This window comes from Manduca sexta, chromosome 26 (genome assembly GCF_014839805.1).
Source record: "Manduca sexta isolate Smith_Timp_Sample1 chromosome 26, JHU_Msex_v1.0, whole genome shotgun sequence".
Taxonomy (NCBI): Eukaryota; Metazoa; Arthropoda; class Insecta; order Lepidoptera; family Sphingidae; genus Manduca; species Manduca sexta.
The window spans coordinates 7,962,315-7,983,787 of NC_051140.1; the positions used below are offsets into that span (position 1 = coordinate 7,962,315).

Below are 21,473 nucleotides of genomic sequence, written 5' to 3' on the forward strand. Positions count from 1 at the left end.
TTTGAAGTTGCTATAAAATTGAGCTTATTAAAGATAGGTAAAAAATTAAGCCTATAGCATGAAAAAAAAGGAAAAAACTAAAAGGTCGCAAACAGAAATTGGTTGTTTGACGATTTCCATAAATTATCAATTTTGGAATGGATCACTATTTTATTAATAGTGCGATTTATATTACCTAATACCTATCGTAAAGGAAATTCATTTTACTTCCAAAAACTGATATCTTTGATACACTGTACAATTCATGTTGTGTCAACAAATCTAATAAAACTTCGGACATAAAGTCTATAAAAAAAACTAGATGCGCTAAAGCAACCCGGTGCGCTCGAGTTATCAAAATTAGAACGCTCGCTCGCAGCGCTGTCGACATAGACGTCCGCTTTATTAAACCGCGCTCAGTCGCGCCAAGAACGGGAAGTGTCGCGGGGCTGTGTTTAAATGGAAACTCGAAGTGGCACCGTACTCGTGTATTGTAATAGATTAGCTTTATTTTTACTGTTGTAATGTATCTTTGTTGTTTAAAGTGAATCCAAGTGCTTTCTACAAGGAAGTCTCTAAATTGAAGTTTATCCCGGCTGGTTTTGCGCTATTGAAAAGAGTTTTGGTTGCTAAATGTTTATTTGGCTTAAAATTTTAATACATGTAATTTTTTTAATATAGTCATAATAATATATACATCAATGTTTTTGTAATATGAAGATTATATAACAAAATTATTGATGTATAATTAATATATTTTTATAGTTAAATGCTTTCACGTGGAAGGCTACGTAATCAAGGAAAATATCCTTGTTATAATAAATTTTCTCGTTAATAATTTTTTGGATAAATGCGAAATCTAAACTCAGCTTGTTGCAAAGAACAATACAAATAAAATGATAATTCTAATTGTTTTTCATTGGAACAAGTTTAAGTCACATGTAATAGTAGCGCTTATATATATATTTTTAAATTAATCCCTTAGTTTTATGGGTACTTTTATATACTGATTAAAATATATAAAAAATAATCTCCCTCAATAAAATTTATTATTGATTTGATTTGTATTGGTCATCTCTGTTTTAAAAAATAGTCATTAAGCTTGCAGTCGTTTTTTCTTTTATATAATAAATATTTTTATTCTACATTTGAATCGTTAATAGTTATATTAAAGATATCTGACTTCATGCAGCCGATGTATCGTACAAATTAATCCAAAAATTAATAAAAATATATTACATCAATCCTCAGTTTGGACTAGAAGAACAGAATAAAGGAAAGGAACTATCAATGACATGCGATTTTAGATCTTAAACCTATTTAAAAGGATACCATATTCGGTCCCATTATATAACTGGGTACAGCTCGTCTTTTCTTCCCATACGATTTCCTTCACGTCTAGTTACTGAAAATAGTTTATTAGTTTTGCTATAAACTCAACATCTTAATGTTGATGTCATTCCGATAACGAAATGAGATTTTCATTCATGATGTAACTTTGTATATCATGTGGTCTTCTTATTTATTATTTTGATCTTATTGCAAAATTATTAAACAGTTAACTGGAATCGATAGTGTTATAATTTTTAAACGGTAGTATAGTAGATGACTGGTATGAATACTGTTATAGTTTTGGTATTAAATGTTTTGATTCGTTACAAACGTTTCGTTCACTACGTTTTATTAAACTTGAATATTACCGACAAATTACATTTTTGTTTTCAATCATATATTACTTTACAAAAGAGTAAGTTGCGAGATGAAATAATTAAGTATATGTCTTTAACAAATGTATTTTTATATATCGTAGGTATGAGAAACGTGGCATAGAGGAAAAAATAATACACAGAAACCAAATAATAATATTAACCTACCACAAAAATTCAACGTAATATTTTAAAGAAGTACGACAAATGTGATCGAAAAATACTGTTTTAATTATAAATATATGTATCCTCACACAAAAAATACCCGGCCAAGTGCGAGTTGGACACGCGCACCGAGGGTTCCGTACATATATATATTATCTACTCACCCTCGGGATAGACGATAGAGACTTTCCCGCCCTCACACCCACCACTACAACTGCTGTAAGCCAGGATCAACAGTGGCACGCATTTTATGACACCGAGCAGTGAAGCTCGGCGAGTCTCAGGGAAAACTAATATGTCATTATCCCGCAACGAAATTAATCAAATAGAAAGATAGGGAGGAGTTGGAAATATTAATTGTCCACTTCCCTCCAGAGCAATGCGGGTGACAAAATCATGATGTAAGGAGGCGATTTAACCTCAAGGATAGGGACGTTTACAACTACATAAGCATAAGTTATAAAGCACCACGGATAAAATTAAATGAAAGGGTCCTCTCACATGAGCTGTTAGATTTGATTATAATAGGCATGGCAAAAACGCCGGAAAGCACGGAAATTCCGTCTAGTCTCTACAAGGTCCATGTAGTATACAACGCCACGGGATAGACGGAAGTGTGTAGTAGACCTCATGCTGCCGTTAACGCCTGCAGCGTCCTTTAGTTGTGCGCAGGGGCTTCTGAGCAGCTAAGATGATGGGCCGCACTAGGCAGCACCGCGCAGAGGCGGCTGCGGACGAAGACTTAAACATTTTCGTCAGAAGAAGTCGGCAACCGTCCCCAATGCGCCGAAGTGGGCCACCGAGGAGTTTTAGTTGGTAGGCCGTTGCGTAGGTTAAGTTGTATATAGGGTTATAGACCGCCCCGGCGGTCGCCGGAAGGCCACATCAAATCTGAGCAGCTCTTCGCTAGGCGTTTAGGCACGGTTACTCCAAAATAGCCGCTCAGAAGCACCCCAAGAAGGCTGGGCGGTAATAATTAGGGACTTTCTTCGCGTAACAAAAAAAAAGATATGGTATCTAAGAAGATATAAGTTCAAGTTTGACAAACTTATTTTCCATCAAATCCCTAAATACGATTATTGCACCAACCGTAAATAATAAGTTTGTAATAATTTGTTCGCTTTTTTTGTTTTTAAAGTACAAATTTATTTACGGTTTTCAGATTTATCCTTTACATATTCTGTAAGACATTGCTTCTTGCCAAGTTTTATGATTCTAGATGTTATGTTTAACACGTAATTAATTAAAACAGTTTTTTAAAAACACGTTTTTATTAGATGTCCAAGATTGACAGACGCCAATGACAACATACAGACCTACCAAGGAGTAATTATGCGTACAGTACCTAACATGTACAATTAGATAATAAAGAAATCGAAAAATGTGCGATAGGAACGGTCATATATTTTGATCGCATTAATAAATTTGTTTTTTAACAGTTGAAAAATACTACGGACAGCTGAAAAATACTTTATATTTTTTTTTACTTAATGCCTTTTCGCATTCCTGAGAAAATGGGTCTTTGACAGACGGATGACAAAGGTATCATCTAAACCTTCCTTTTAAGGTACGGAACCCTAAACACATAAAAGGCAACAATACAATACCGTAGCATTTATCCTCTTTGTTAGCATTGATATTTTTTTGCTATATATATCTTCTCTGTCCAAAGAAGCTTTAATGGAAAAGCCCCTTAAGGAGTAAACACTTGAATCCTTAATACCCAACTAATGACGTTAAAGTATTTTTATTGAAGATCTTTATAACTGAATGATATAAACGATAAAGCATATAATATAATAAAATTAAATATTAAGGTATCATATTTTAATGAGAAATATTATGAAGCAGTATTTTTAATCTGCTAGCAAATATAATATCTCGGAGGGTAATTGAATTTTGACCTTAATTAACTTTTTCTATTAACCTTTATAAAAACTGAAGCAATATTATAATCAGAGAACATTTGATTTAGCATAAACTAGTAGTGGAAAACTGATATTAAATATAATAATATGAACGTAGGTTGTCGTGGTAGGTCTCTCATATACACTCGTACCACCATAATATGTATTTCTGCCGCCAACCAGCAGTGTCTAGTCACTGTTGTGTTGAGGTTTGAAGGACATTGTAGCCAGTGCAATTACTGGACATAATAAGACTTAACGTCTCATGTCTCAGGATGGCGAGCGCAATAGAATACCAAACAATATTTTGTAATTCAAGGTGTTAGAATGGTGTTTATACTGCTTATGGGCGGTCGTATCACTTACCATCAGGCGAATGGGAAGCTCGTCACGTCATTCAAAGCAAATTAAAATCGATGTCGTTCTTATTAAATATTATATTTAAGTTACTAAAACATTTCAACTTTAATTATATTTGCAGTATTATTCTGTAGCATGTAAAACATTTTATATGTAAATATGGTGCAGAAATGCCATCTGTCTAACTTATTTGAATGCAAACTAAATCATCTAAATGGATTTAATAGATTCAACAGCATGGAAGGCGAGTTTCAGCAGAAAATAAACGTTGACCAGACATAAAATCTGCTTGGTCAGCGATGCCAATTGATTGGGAATGCTGTGAGCGCACTTCGGAATGGGATTTCGTAATGCGCAAACTTCTGACGTGGATCGGTCTAACCACGGCTGGACAAGATTGCAGAATATTGAAAGATTTTTCACGATATGACAGCTTGCGAAGAGTGTATAATCTACTCATAGATCTAGAAGAATATTCTAGAAAGAAGCTTTGAACCTTCTTGTTTATCTTTGAAATTTATTTATTTTCATTAGAATTGTGTGCATTGCCTCAGCAGCAGTGAACTTCATATATAACGACGATGATAATAATTATGTTGTGTTGTAAAATGTACATACTTATTTCCCTATATGCTATATACAGGAACAAATGTAAAACTAAATAAAAATCAACTAGGTCTAGCGAAATTGGTTTGTTGTACGATCAAATTGGCTTCCGTTCATCCTTGTCTACACAACACATCTAAAGTCCAACGCAGTTAATCTACGAGAACACAGCACATATTTAATTCAAGTTTTTCCAAGTGGTAATAGGCTTCCTCCGAGTTTTTTAACAAAATTATAGACCTTATAACGAAGTTTTTTAGATTACCACCTGATATTAAATTTGTTTTATCTCGACAAGTTTTATATTACATTACTCTTGAGAAATAAAGAAATAGATCCTCTTAATTGGGTCTCTAGTTTTAGTTTTTATTATTGCTTTTTGTAGGTCAGCTGTTGGTGTGTAGATTTATGTTTTAAGGAACAATCGTAAGCATCTTTTAAATATTTAAACTTTGGATTCACTACACGTTTGTAATCTTTTCTGTACCTTTGGAATGTAAAGCAAATAATAAATTATTTCTCAAATTATTATTATGTCCTTTCTGAAGTTGAGGTATGATTTCTTAAAGAAAAACTCTTTTTAATTTAAAGTAAGAAAATATACATATTTAGAGAAAGTATTATGATGTCCAAGGCATTGTTATTCTCCTATATCGCTGAGTTATTGCCCTTACTTAAGTTTCTATTTAAAATTACATAATTTATGTTGTGATGAAGATTTTTGTATTTATAGTATAATATGATTTATTAAAATGTAAATTATAAGCTAAACACGCGAAATATTAACATTCATTGAATGTTGTCTATCTGCTACAATAAGATCAGAAATTTGAGAGTTCCGTCAATGATAATCTATATTATAATGTGATGAAAAAAAGGAATCGATGTATATAATTATTAATATGTTAAATGTATAACACAATAAAATAACCTTTTAATATCTTTATTTGACTTTATGCGAATCATTGCGCTAAAAGTTTCCTATGGTTGATTTTGTATATTATTTATATAATATATGTAACAGAAAACAAGAAAAAAACTATTTACGCAAGCAAATTACCGCGTTATAAATAAGCATACATATTTATCAAGGACATGGTCTATCTTTGTGCCAAATTTCATCCAAATCCATTTAGCGATGGCTCCATTTACTTCTAACGAACATCCAAACATTTTCACTAAGATTTGCATTTTTAACATTGGTAAGAGTAACACTCATTATTCCGTAGTATTTGACAATTCTTTTTCCGTTAGATTTTGGATATAAAAATAAATTTTTGAAAAATGTATTTAAAAAAAACAGCCTACAACCCTATTCGTAGTTGAAACACTCTTTAGAATAAAACATTATAATTCGAGCACCATTCAGTCGTCCCTCTGATTAAATTAAGATTCATTTGTGCCATTTCTCACGGCCGATTGAATAATTCAGCTTAAAGCCGATTTATCCAGCTTGTTTTGTTGCATTTTGTACATTCGACAGCCATACAACCTGTACAAGGTTTAACAGTTTTAATAAATTTTGTTACATTCAATTAACATGGAATTGACAAGTTCTCTGACTCGCTGGTCTCTACCAGTCAGTCAGTTATAAGAGTACAGCAATATTGAATTTATTAGGTTCTGCTTGCGTAGATGGATTGTGGCGGTGTTCCTGTATTTAATTTCCAAGCCGGGTAATACTTTGTATGAGCTTTTAACGCCATTTCCTAGAGAATAAATCTTCAAGATGGTTTACATCAATCACTCGGTTTTAGAAACTAAACAAAACTTTTATGCAATGAGTAAAAAATATGTTTCGCTGCCCTTATACCGCAGGAGTTTGTAGCGCCGGTTCTTTCACAGCGATAACACAATACGAAAATAACCTGTTTACATTTTTTAATTGATTTTCTTATATTCGTGAAAGATAAACACTAAACTATTTCACTGATTTTGAAATTCTTTTACTAATAGGTGCTATACAACTCCTGATTAATATAAACTTTTTATAAGAGATGTGCATTATCGCAGGTGAAGCCGCGAGCAAACCTACTAACGAATATTATATTTTGAATTTTATTCATATTCGCAAATGCAATACCCACGTCGATTTTACGGGCTAGCATGAAAATTCACGAGACAAATATTCAGTGTGCCTATTGACTAAGGGTTGATGGTGCACACGTTGTCATGATGGCCATACTTCATTCTGTCAACGTCAGCTGTTAGGAACAGCAGATAAGTATACTATACTTAACAAATCTGCTGTTTTTGAGTGAACACAGTTTTTAGACGACTAAAAACAGCAATTCCATATTCAGTTTTAATTTTTGGTAGAGTTAAAAACCTTGGATTTTAAGTGAAGCCCAAAGAAAATAATCAGCAAGCCATGTTATATGTTAAATATCTCTAATATTGAACCCTTTCCATATAAAAATGCGAACTGCAGCGTGCATTATTGTATTTACACAGCAGCCCATTGTGGACGGCAACAAAAGAGTTTAATATAACAGCCTCAACAGCAATATTTAGAATGAAACGCAATATTCAATGTGCTCTCGCTGTGACAATGGAGACGCTCTGTCCCCTGCACTTGGGCACTAATATTGAATTTTGTATAGAGCCTCAGTTTTGTTGGAAATTATCATTTTTATTAGGCGTGGCAATAGTGGTGTTATGTTTTTATGAACGTGTAAGCTGGTTTGAATATAACTCGTATATATTCGATCATTATTATATAATATTTTATGTGGTCAATTCTAATTTGACTATAAAATTCATAAATTAGAATGTCTGTAGCAATACATTGTGGCCTATGCAATCATGATGATGATGAAAAATAATTATTTTGTGGTTAATTTGTCAATTTCCTTCTTATTTTACGCCTAGTAAAATTATTTTCCATATTTCACCGATAACACTATAAGTTTATTAATTTAATAATTAATTAACGTAGACGTAAACTTTACGTTTATTATGTACACTTACGTTTTAATATTTACTATATTACTGGCCCTTTATCGTATTCAATTCTCATTTGATTACCATTTATTTGAGAGCATAAATTAGAGTGTGGCTTTTGAATTTTGTCGGCATTTATGTGTCGGCGCATTCACTCAGAAGTAGTTGATCAAGTCTTAAACATTTTCTTTCTTATTAAAACCTGATATACAAAACAAGCAAGGAAGCAAATATCACGTACGCGAAAGTACACCTTTCTACTTTATTAATAAATGTTAACACGCATTATACTTAAACCGTTGTGTGCGTTCTGTTTCCGCGAAACTTAATTAACGCTTTGTGTTTCAGCTTCAGAACAAAATCTTCTGAATTAAGTCATAATTATAGGTGTTTGGTTTTAATTACAATACGTAGCTAGCTATACTCAGGGTTTTTTTGTGGGCACGCAGTGTCCTCAAAGGAAATTTCGAAAACTTTAAAAAATTGCCATTAAAAAACATTGGAAGGGTGGTACAAAAATTTAAGGACGTACAACTTTCGAGAATAAGCGTGCCCCTAAAAAAAATACTGACAAACAAGGCCTGGAAAACACAACCTGATGAACCTTGACTGTTGACAACCACAATAAAAGTTAAACCTTTTAGATACTTGGATGTGTGGTAGAAGTACTTAAATAGCAAAACTATCTTGGATTTTCATTTGAATAATTTCACCCTGAGAAATTGTACAAGAGAATTTTTTATATAGAAAAAGTGAATAATTGCTCAGCTGGGTGCATAAGGTCCACTTCATCATCAACAAAATCCACTTAACAATTATATCATAATTTAATAAGGTATCACAAAACAACAAATAATATAATCTACCAAAGATTTAACCAAATCTCAAGGTTAACTCTCCAATAACAATAATAGCTTCGGGTAGTTTCAAAAAAGTCGACCAAAGTCGTTTGAAGCTGAAGGCGGTTTAGAACAAAGGAATTCGTAACTAGCTGGAAAGTATCTTTAGGAAGCACTTTGCTTGGCCATCTAAAGAGAAAAGAATACGAAACGTAACGAACATAATCTCTTCGTTTATTTTGAGAAACGGGTCTTATTGTTTTCAAGGCACTATCTCAAATATCACTTTTACGTTTATAAACTACCTCATTCAAGTGAGTTTACTAATATTTTCATTAGTACCGCCATTATTGAATACATTATTAAAGCTTTTGTGAAAAATTAATTGAATTCAGGACAGGATTTCTTTTTCCTTATTAATTTTATTTAATTGCTTTGATTAACATATTCGGCTTATAAATGTAGATATACTTAGCTTTGTTTGAAATTAGAACGTAAAATGTTTATTAAGTATATCATTACTTTATACATAATATATACTTAGAGCCTGTTACACAAGTGTCGAGTAAATTTTATTTGACAGTTATCGTATTAAACACCTAATTTAATTAGTAATCATTGTATTACCTTTTATTTGTGAGTATAGATTAGAGTAGAGTGGAGGAGGCCTTCCCATGGATTCCTGATATTTTAGCTTAAGAGTTCATTTAGTATTAAGTATTATAAAGTTAGCATCAATTTTATGTAATATTGTATCAAGACATAAAAGACTTATATTTATAGATTAAAGTATGACGTATTTGTCAGCTAATACATTTATGTGTCGGGTAGCATTTATTCAGAAATTGTGAACCAGGCCCTTTACTAAGTAATACTCAGATTATTGTATATTTTTAAATATAGATATTTACATGAAAAAAACAACGAATTAAACCTTAGCAAGTAAACTGTGATAAAAAGTTTGGATACCTTGAATTAATCATCCGCAGCCGATTGGATCAATTTTATATCTCAAATTGAGTATAAAACGCGATTCATGAAATCGTGTCAATAAAATTTATGAAGTGAAATAAAATATTTGAATTCAAATTACCAAGACAATCAACAAAGTTCTGGAATTTTGAGGCATCTAAGGATTGCTCGTAAAGTACGGACGAAATATCCTTTATAAATTTCAGTCCGCCTTGTTTAAGAGAGTGTTCACTGTGCAAATTTTAAGGAGCTATAATAACCCTTATAAGCATTAATAAGTACGTGTGCAATGAAATATTCATTTAGAAGGTGTTTTTGAAATAATTTACATTTTATAAAAGGAATGCTAAAAATGTTATGAATTCGTAATATAAAATGTAATTTGCACAAAAATATTTTTTTGTATTTACTAAATCAAAATAAATTTCCAATTTATTTACAGCGTACGACCTTAATGCCTTTTTGCGTTTAATTGCTTTGATGGCCTTCTTGAGAACAATTTTGTAAGAGACAATGATCGTCTGTCTGCCTCCGAAAACAGTTCTGTTTCTAAGCTTACATCTTATATCTTTTCTTATTAGGGGATCTTCTATAGTCTTATAATAAAGACGGTTTGAGCCGCTGCTATAATTGAGAGAAAAAAATATCAAGCTATTTGCATTTTTCCCTCAACTCCGATATGAAATATTCTAATAATTCTTTTAAAATATCTAATCGCAGTCTTAAGTCTTGACATCAAATTCATTGCAAGTATATCAATTCATTGCCTATTTTATTTAAATACCGCTATGATTATAAACTAAGTCTAAACTAAGGTATTTAGTTCATCGCTGGCGTGGCACGTCCGTTCGGCTGACAAGGGTTGACAATGCCAGTACGAAGCTACAAACACCAGGGGATTTTCGTGTTACAAAATAATACAATCAATTAATTGTAATATAGCTGCTGTAATATTTAATAGACCGCAATTTGCTGGTGGAAGGATATATTTTATATCCGCCCTGAGAGCGACCACCATAGTGGCCAGGTGTTAAAACCCGCCATAGTAAGTATCTCGCATTCCAGGATCCGCCTGTTTATGTATATCTGATTCCAACAAGGCGGCATAATTGTGTCGACTGCCGAGGGGTAATCGTCTATTGTCAGTCGACATTCCATTGGACCCCACTCCACTTAACATCTGGTGCAGTAGTCTCTTTGCCGTGCAGCTACTAAAAAAGAAGCAACGCTTGTTATGCCATTCAAAGATGATGATAATATTTAGACGTGTCAGATTAGTTCAAAGAAATTTTGGTAATGTTATTCGAGATTCAATGATGAATTTAGGTTTGTATAATCTTGAGTAAGGATAAAAAATATCTTAGAGATGTAAACATCGATAAGTAAGATAATGCATGATAAATAAGATATAGTAGCGGTAAATAAACTTAGATTGACATCAAAAACTCCATTCAATTCTGGAAAAAAGTCTGTTCAACAAGTACTATAAGACGAATAAGCACATTCATTTTCTACAGTTATCCAGTTCACAATTCAAATATAAAACCTTCAAAAGCAATTCACATCAGCACCGAATATTATAAATTGATCTCAAAGGGTGTCCATGAAAGGATCGACTTGATCCGCCGCGCCACCGGGCTATACGAACACACAAAATCAAAAGAGCCCCCTCGTTTGCGAACGTAAAACCGTCTTTGAACTGCAACGCGGACGCGATCTAATCCATGAAATACAAGTTGTTAATTTTTTTATTCTAAGTTATGTTTTTATTGATTTGAAGCGTAGCATTGATTGTTGTCTTGTATTATCGATACTTACCATACATACCAAGACTCATCTTTAAATATTACTAATTATTACGATAAATTATATAATTGTATTGTCATAAGACAACACACACACACTTGTGACTACTTCGGTAGCGTAATTGTAATTGTACACGGTAGAAGTACTTCTACTGCGGTGAAGTCTTGGATTCGAATCCTGGGCCGGGGCAAGAGGATTTTTGACTGGGTTTTCTATCTTAAAAATTACTCAGCCGCAGCTCCGAGTCAGGAAGTTGGCGGTGACATACCCCTGTGCCTCGGAAAGCACGTAAAGCCGTTGGTCCTGCACCTGATTTCTCGCCAGTCATATTGGAGCCGTCCCACTGGACTATAAGATTCACGGAACAAAGAGTGCACTCGTGAATTTACGCACACACATGTGCACTATAATTTCTCCTGCATACTTACCTGGTCATCCGTTGAGATTGGCCGCCGTGGCCGAAATTCGGTTAGGATGGAATCATTGTCTTTTCTCTTAAAACACTTTATTAATCACATACATTAGATTGGCTATTAATATTTTACGAATTTTATCGCGGTTTTAATATTTTACTTTTCTCTCGACGTTTCGAAGACTGCAGCCTTCATGATCAATATTAAAACCGCGATGAAATACGTAAAATAGTTTAATTTAAATGTCTTACATTCGCGTAAACTTAAGAAATAGGAAATCATGATTAAAAAGTGATTAAATTTGCTTTCATATATTTTTTTATAAACTACAAATAATAAAATATACTCTATTAATTAACAACTTAACATCAAGTGCAGTTATAACCGTATAAACACGTGACTGACCCATATTCGTAGGACGTGTTCAAGCACTCTGTTATATGATGAGATAAACCATGCCCGCAGTGGCGGACTGCGTTTTTAATCAAGTACAAATACATGTTTGTTGTCGCTATAAACAGTGCTTTGTGGCTAGCGTTTATTTTAGCTATTAACTAAATAAATATACCCGACTGATTCGATTGTTTAGTGATGAAAATGGCTTTACGCGAAAACCCAGATGCCACTACCATGTATTGTAATTACGATTACTGTTGCAAAAAGTGTACATTTGTAACTGATAACAAAAGTACTTGGTGTTCTTTCTTTTTATATTTTAAATTATATATGTAGGTACTTACATCACAGTCAACTCAATATTTATCCTATAAGAAAGAAACAGAAACTTCACCCATATTCATAGATTTAGAGATGAAACAAAATACAATCCCAGTTTCCTTAATGGTTGCACAAAAAACAAAACTAAAGCCAAGAATAATAATTCGTCTTATAACGGAAGGGACACCGATCCCTTATAACGTATGAGCCGGAAATAAAATCATACACCATAAATATCTTTTAGCCAGCAAAAAAACATATTCAACCATTTGTTCTGTACGGCTTTCGTTTGTTACGCGTGGCTAGACTTACACTTTAGCATTCACTTTATTTGTAACTAGGACATCAATTTATACGCCGTACGTCTCAAATATTATGTTATGTATAAAAATATGATTTGGTAGGCAACGGCTTGCCTGTGCCTCTGGCATTGCTTTAGACCGCTTACTCGTTTGCCTTCTAAGGCAACAAAAATGTGTGTACTACATAATATGTGTTTCAACATCTTGGAGGTCTGAAACACAAATCTTATGATAACGCCTAAACCAATTCTAGCTGAGGGTAGTTGCAAAAATTCATTTAAGTCCAATTAATGTTTCTACCTCCAATATGACGCCAAGGTCACGTTTTTTCACGCCCGTTACAAAAATGCTTTGCGTAGTTTTTAAGATAAACTCTCCATCCCGATCTGGGAAATCTATCTTCGCGCAAATAATGCCTTATTTTAAGAAGTTATACTCACAGAATACTATTAACTCTCGCCCTTTTATAAACAATTAATCCTCAAATTCAACGTTATAAAACATATATGTAATTCTAGAGCATCAAAGACGTATAAACTGATCTAAGCAGCCATCCAGTTTATACCTAGCGTAAACGCCACGAAACAGTAAATCTCGTGTACCATCATAAAATCCAGGCACAATCTAGCCAAAGATCCCATTTGAGTGACAATGAGCTGGCCGGCTGTCGGGTTTACGTAGAAATGAGTCACAATCCTCGTTGTTGAAATGGCGTGTGTGCAAAAAAGTTATATAGGCCGTTTTAATTTTGAGGGAAATTGGATGAAATCGTCTTTGTAAACTTTTCGTTGTCTATTGTGATTACAACTAATGTATTGTTAGTTAAATATCGATTAAATTATTGTATTTTTAGAATCAGCACTACTATTATATCTCTAATACTAAAGAAGTCCTTCAAATCTATTTTGTTTCGTGATAGTTCATCAAACACAAAAAATGTGCAGATTTCAAATTTAAACTACTAAATGTGTTAAACTTATTTACTCTAGAAATTCCATGACATATGCATGTCGTGCCCCGATCTTAAAATTGATCACTTCATAATGTGGCAAACCAGTATATGAAATGGTTACATTTGATGGAAAAGGAAAATTTCCACTGTTCATGTTATGATATGGTTTGATCAGACCAATGAATAATCAGCGTTTGACGATATAGATAACTCATATTGGTAACGTTTGGATAACAAAACGCTCAGCTATTTAATACGGCTAAATATTAGTGGGCATATTGTAAAATAGTCTAATTGTCCAATAGAGGCGCTGATAGCGATTTCATTTTGTGATGCATCATGTCGGCGAACAATTATTGTGATAAAAAATCAAATAATAATGCGCTAATATATACAAATATAGCTATAGAGATTGTTTATTTGAACGCGGTAATCTGAGGAATTAATAAACCGATTTTGAAATGTTTTTCACTAATAGGTGGCCACATTACTCCTGAATGGTATAGCCTACTTTTTATGCCGGTAAAACTTTTTCACGTGGACGTAGCTGCGAGCAATAGCTAGTGACATAAAAGTGAAATGATCAAACTACCATAAGCATTTTCGTGCACTTAAAAGAAAAATATTTGACTTCATTTTTTATTTGGATTTTTTATTAAACCTTTGATATCATGAAATACATTAATGATATGGCACCGTGGATTGACATATCATTAAACATTGACGTTTTTACGATATGGTCAGTTTTAGTTGGGCATTACACGAAATTTATGGCCATATTATGAATTAATCAATTTTAAGATGAGGCAACGACATATTACATTATTTTCCATGTTTTATCTCTTACATTAAGTGTCACTACTATAAAGCACTACCTTAAACACATAATACTATAAGTATTTATGTAACAAATAATATTCTAAAAGCCCATTACTAAAATAAATGTCTATAATAAAGTATAAATTTGTAGTTTATTGTATACTTAGTATAATAAGAATTTATTTTATTATGAATCCCATTGTAACGATATATTACTGATAAGATATCAAACAACATCAGGCATTAGTTTTTATTAATGTACGTTTTTTCGTAGCAAAAATTGTTTTAACAGTGTATCTGTGAATGAATATAGTTTATTTTACTTTCATACGCGCACGGCAAAATGATCCTGACGGTAAGTGTAGTGGGGTCCAATAGAATTTCGACTGATGAGAGATGATTACCCCTCGGCGGTCGATACAATTATGCCGGCCTGTTGAAACAGGATATACACAGGCTGATCCCGGAACGCGACACATTTACATGAGCCACTATGGCGGGTTTTAACACCGTGTGTACGATGGTTGCTATACGGGCGGATGTAAAATATATCCAACCACCAGCATATGATAAAATTGTGGTTAAGAAACAGCATATTAATTGCAAAATACATAGTGACCACTGCATTCGAAAGATGAAAGGACGAGTCCTAGAAAGACAACTATCTTATATGGATGTATTAATACAATGACAGATTATGAATTAAAATAACATATCAAGCGAACTGGTTTTAGAATGAAATGTTTTGACGACCCAAAAGTAATTTTCAATATTGATTCTAACCGTAAGACTCAAAAATATAAGATACAAAGAAAATACCAACATTCATCTCTCGAGGGACGCAAAGAAAACCAATATGTGCGAAAAATAACGTCTTTGAAACAAAATGTATTAACGAAAAAGGCAACATATTTTCACATAACGCGTCATTCACGAAGGCCTATTGGCATCCAGTATATGGAAGCACTCAAGTACTCAAGTGTTCTACGGGAAATGGGGCAAAAATAAAACGAGGTGGCTAAAGAAAATGGTGGTTTTAAAGACTCGACCGGCAGTTAGGTTATATTAATTCTCTGTTTATATGAAATTGTGTTATATTTTATCCTATTAATACGTAATAAATTATTGTGAAACATATCATTTACAATACCATACCACAATGGTATTGCTTTAAAAGCGACAATTAAACAAAGCAAGCTTTTATCGTTGCGACCAATTAAGACGACAATGGTCCATTTGTTAAATATAATTGGTAATGTCTGATTGATATTTGTGAATTATTTTAGTAGAAATCAATTGTCTTGATGGATTTTAGCTCAACTTATTATAACAATATAGGTATGAAGTGCGGAATACGGAGTGATTTCAATCAGTTTTTTACAACTGAGATAGAATTGGCTTTTGTTATTCGATATTTTAAAAAATATAACTTAGACGGTTTTATTTTTTGTCTCTTTTGGTCATAATCAGAATCTTCTAGAAGTGAATGTCAAAACCTCCAGAATCCTATTTCTACTTAAGTTGCTTAATTATTTTAGTCTCTAGGTTCAGTACACAGAGCTCTTTATTGCCCATAGTGCTTTGTTGTTAACTTGTTATTGTATTATATATAAAGTCATATTGGGCAGCGAAAATAAAGTAGTAAACAATGGAAACTAGTCTTGTACTTTCATGATAGTTTGGTCAAGAAAAATATAATTTAAAAATTAATACAGAATTTGAAATAAATATTTTCTATTCTTAGGCATAATAATTAATAATATTTTGGTACATTTAAATATGCATATTAATAATGTAGCTATCCTAACCATATTAAGATCACGAACTTCAAAACTGGCCATCCCATCAAATTATCTTAAATGAACTCAAAGTGTAGTCCTATCAGGTAATCAAACTCTGGACCTCTACCTACCTACAAAATTGACGATTGCCTTGACTATCGGTTTAAGTGATATTCTCAACGCTAATAAAGAGTTTTATCGTACACATCCGCGACATTTTTGGAGAGCGTGACGTACAAACTCTTGGATCATCGCTCTAGATTTGGTCACATTTTATGGAATCCAATGGAATACTTCTTATAGCCACATATCTGTGTCTGGGGCCGCAGCTAAGTTTCCTTTCTATAATCGTTAACGCTAACGTTATTTATGAGTATGACATATCCGAACTTATTGGTTAGATTTAATGTAATTAAATAATAATAATAATATCAGCCCTGTATTATATACTTGCCCACTGCTGAGCACGGGCCTCCTCTACTACCGAGAGGGATTAGGCCTTAGTCCACCACGCTGGCCTAGTGCGGGTTGGTAGACTTCACACACCTTCGAACTTCCTATAGAGAACTTCTCAGATGTGCAGGTTTCCTCACGATGTTTTCCTTCACCGTTAAAGCGAACTATAAATTAACAAAGAACACACACATGATTTTAAAAAAGTCAGAGGTGTGTGCCCTTGGGATTTGAACCTGCGGACATTCGTCTTGGCAGTCCGTTCCACACCCAACTAGGCTATCGCCGCTAGATTTAATGTTAAGATGGGTTAATTTGTTTTTGAATGTATAGGGATAGTTGCACTATGGATACAATTCTTGGGCAGTAAAGTCGATCTATGTATCATAAGTAAACGTCTATTACATCAGCCTATTACCATTTAACTGTCAATTTGCTGTCAATTCGATATAAATGTTGACAGTTTACTTGCATATAATTACATCGCTAGGACTTTGCGTACGCAAACCTATGTTGAGACTATTGCCCTTAGGGATGGTTACAATGAGTTAGCTTTTGTTATAAGAACGAATGATAGTTCATTACTCCTTCAAGTGTCTTTATAATAATTGATATAAATAAAAAAGCAGATGCTCACCGAGTAAAAATGTTCCTAATACTAAATATTTACCTACAATCATAACAACAATGTAAAGGTAAGAGTTCTAATAAATAATAACTGTATATTTTATGCCAAAAGATTAAGAAAAATATTACTAAACAATTGTATTGGATATTACCCGTAAAATAGTTGTTTGTGGAAAATAAATACATAAAATAAAAATGATGTATGTTATTTTTTATTTTTCTTTTAAATTGACAGTCAATAATATCCATATATCCTTGTTAACAGATTTGTGGTAAAATGGTTTTAAATCCGTTTGGAAATAGAATATGAAAATATCTGCATTATTAGCTATATATTTTATGCCAAATGGTTTAAAAAGTGTCGCTCTTTTATCTGAAAATGGCATCTCGTTGCATTTGCCCTACTATCGCGACATTTCTGAATCACTGACGTTTAACATGGTTGAAGTGGACCATTGGACTTTAATTGAATTAAATACTTTTATTATAATTTTTGGCATTAGTTGATAATTATTAGCATTATATAGTGTTTAGTGTATAACATTATATTAGCGCAATAGAAATTGTCATAACAATATGTGGATTATCTAACAAAAATTAAACTTGAAAATTCTATTCTCCAATCTATAATATTATCTTGTTATTTGACTAAAATAATTAATAGGTTTGCTAAAAATATTATATTAAAGACATCAAGAAGAATATTCTGAGGCGGAAGTTGGAAATCAATAAAGTCAAAAACATGTTATGGCGTCCTAACATACGTAGATAACAGGAAAATTATGCTTTTCGTCGAATCGTCGAAAGGGCACCGAGATTTCAGAGATCACACGTGATTCCCCGTGCGAGATTGATCTCATGTTATTTTATCGCTGTGCTGTAAATACACCACTTGATAAGTAAAAAATCTTGTACACACACCAACACTTTGTATCCCCCGAAAGGGGCAGGCAGAAGCGAAACCGGTGCATCCATTTTCACCGTACTTACTCCGGCCCATGGTCTGTGACGAACCTATTGACATATGGGGCACGAATTCCAGGCTCCAGGCTGATACTGAGTAGAGAAACTCAATATTACTGCCTGACCCAGTAATCGAACCTAAAACTTCTAGCACTGCAGTCGTACCATAACATAACTACGCTATTGCATTCAGTAAAATATATGTCATATTCGCCAAAAAGGTTACGAATTTTTATCATACATAAATAAAAACATAGAAAGCCTAAAACATATTCGTGGAGCAACATTCGTACAATATATCTAGAATTTATAGATTCTTGACCTTTCGTTTCGAGCGTGTAACGCCTGAAAACTGTCGCAGGGACGGATAAAGTGCGCGTAATTACAAAATTTCTAGATTTATAAATATGTTTAGGTATGTTTGGGGTTGGATTATTGATGACTTTGTAAAATTAAAAACGTCTTTACAAATTAATTTAATTAGAAAGAGGGTTTAATATATAATTACTGTTATTATCTAGTATGTGGGTATTGTAGTATTTTGTAAAAATAAAAATAGTATTTTTATTAATATCCTATTAAAACTCTTCACGTTTTAAGACAAAAATAAATTACCTAATATCTCAATGTAAATGAATGGTACCTACTTAATAAGATTTGGAACAGATGTCATTACAAAGTATGTTTTCAGTTCCAATGACGTACCGTTTTGCGCCATACACTGTAAATTCCAATACCAAGGATTTTTAGCCAAAAACCCACTTAGGTAAGTTTTTTGACCTGGAATGTTACCCTATAAACTTGCAGTGTATCAATAATGTTCATTACTCAACTTTATTATTTTTTATATATACACGGCCAAGAGACCCCACTGAACCTGATTATAAGTGGTATAGGGTCCAGTAGAATGTCGACTGGCGAGTGATTACCCCTCGGCAGTCGACACAATTATGCCGGCCTGTTGGAAGGGCACATACACAGGCTGAACCCGGAACGCGACACATTTGCGTGGACCACTATGGCGGGTTTTAATGCCTATGGTGGTCACTATCCTCGCGCTTATAAAATATATCCTACCACCAGTTATTATATTCTGTTGTTTGTGAAAAATTTGACCATTTTATGCTTATGACAGCTTATCAATCACAAAGTTGGGTAAAATTTTCCTTATCCAGATGTACCTCACGTCTAGGGATTTCATAAAATTCCCGATCTCATTTTGTTCCCGCAACATACACATCCATCTTAATTTGCATATCTTATAAAATAGGATTATCACGTACTGTAAGGCGAGATTTTTCCCGAAACGCCGTATCTGGTAACACATTATTCAAAGAAAATGTTATAACTTGATAGTAGATACTACGAAACTAGCGAATAAAGACTTTTACTTAACCGATTTCAAAAAAGGAAGAGGTTCTCTATTCGACTGTATTTTTTTTATGTTTGTTAAGTTGTTTTTATTTTAAAAATACCTGGTTACTCACCTATATCTTTTATAATGAAAACACAACACAAAATATAACCTCTTTTTTTGGAACTCGGTTAAAATGAAATTATTTATAAAGCCAATAAATCGTGTTTAAATGTATATAAATTCAAAACGTCTTCAGTTAAATAAAAATTTATTAATATAAATTTTTATTTTATTACAGTGTCTAATATTTTATCTACTTGTTTCAGATCAAACACTGAATGGTAAAAACCTAATTTAGTAGCACTCACTGACAACTGACTTTATAATAATAAACTTAGACTACGTCTCGTGACGAAAGGCTCGCTACCTATCACATCATGAGACGGAACACACTTGGCGAAAAGTGGATGACCTCTGCCTACCCCTTCGGATATAAAGGCGTAATGGCAGTGTCTTTTGTTGTCACTTTTTTTTTAATATTTAAGGAAGAAGAAGAAGAAAAAAAAGACTATCTACATTACATATAAGTACGAGAAAAAAATTAAGCTGCCTATGTGGAGCATTTCTTTCGCGAAAAAAACTTTCAGGCAGGCGGTTCCGCGACTTATATGCTAGTTAGTTTTATAAAGCTCACTTGTCCCACTATTTATATCTACTTTAAAGTAGATATATCCACCATAATATAAAATACTTATACACGGCGAAATGAAAAAGACTTAAAAATAATTTACAACATTATTTGTACACAATTTTACATAATAGATCAAACGAACACCACAATCCTTATACAAAGTGACAAAATAAAAAATACTCACGTAAATATCCAAATACCGCACAACAAAAAATCAAAAAAACTTATATGAAAACGCACTTCAGTCACCACTATATTCGTCACAAGCACTGTAACCAACGTCAAATGCCACGGACTCTTCACTAAGCGTTACTATTTTCGTCAACACGCGACAACAAACGGCAAGCAGCCGACCCCGACGACGGTCAGGACGACACTGAGCTTGCTACACGCGGTATACATGCACCGAGGCAAAGATCGCGGCCCGTTCAGCCGAGTAGAATTATTGAAGCATAAACAGGATAATGCCATAAATCCCGAGCGGGGTCATGTGGCGACGCCTGTATCTAAAACATCCACCATCTTTGATCTCCATAACTTTACGAACGGGTTATTTGCGGACTTAACTGCATATGTTTATTTTGTGGCGTTAATGATGGTTTTGGTCGGAACCGCACTTTTATGATTTCTATGTTATTTTTTTATTTTTTCTTTGTAAAAAAACATAAATGGTAATATTGAACTCGAAAAGTAGATAGACTTCAATTTAATGGCGTATTTTTAATACTCTTTTCTTCGACCACAAAATATTTAAAATATTAAAAACATAACCTAAAAGTTTCAACACAGGTAAATCGCGGAAATCCAAAAAAATTATGATAAAAAAAAAAAATTGAAATTTTACGCTGATCTGACGAAAACATCGTTCAAAATTTGTCCACAAATTAAGACTGTAACGAAGCAACTTTATTTTAATCGTAAAATATGTTAATTCAGTAAAAATATTACGTAAAAAAATTTCATTAACTTTTATTTGTTTTTGTATCCGTAGGCAGGACACGATTTCTACATAAACATAATGTTTATAAACTCATCGATGTTCTTTTCAGCGTAGGCAGAGTTGTAATTAACTACGCCAACATACTAGTCATGTTAGGTTTCCGTTAGAGGCGAAT

At 33.1% G+C, this 21,473-nt stretch overlaps 1 long non-coding RNA gene across 1 annotated transcript in view; it reads right to left on the reverse strand.

The window, feature by feature from the left end:
• Positions 1-20,738, reverse strand: part of LOC115448224 — a 111,282-nt gene extending 90,544 nt beyond the window's left edge. Inside the window, exon 1 of the long non-coding RNA XR_003939087.2 lies at positions 20,543-20,738. This is a non-coding gene — a long non-coding RNA (uncharacterized LOC115448224). The remainder of the gene's footprint in view (positions 1-20,542) is intronic.
• Between the last annotated feature and the right edge of the window lie 735 nt (positions 20,739-21,473).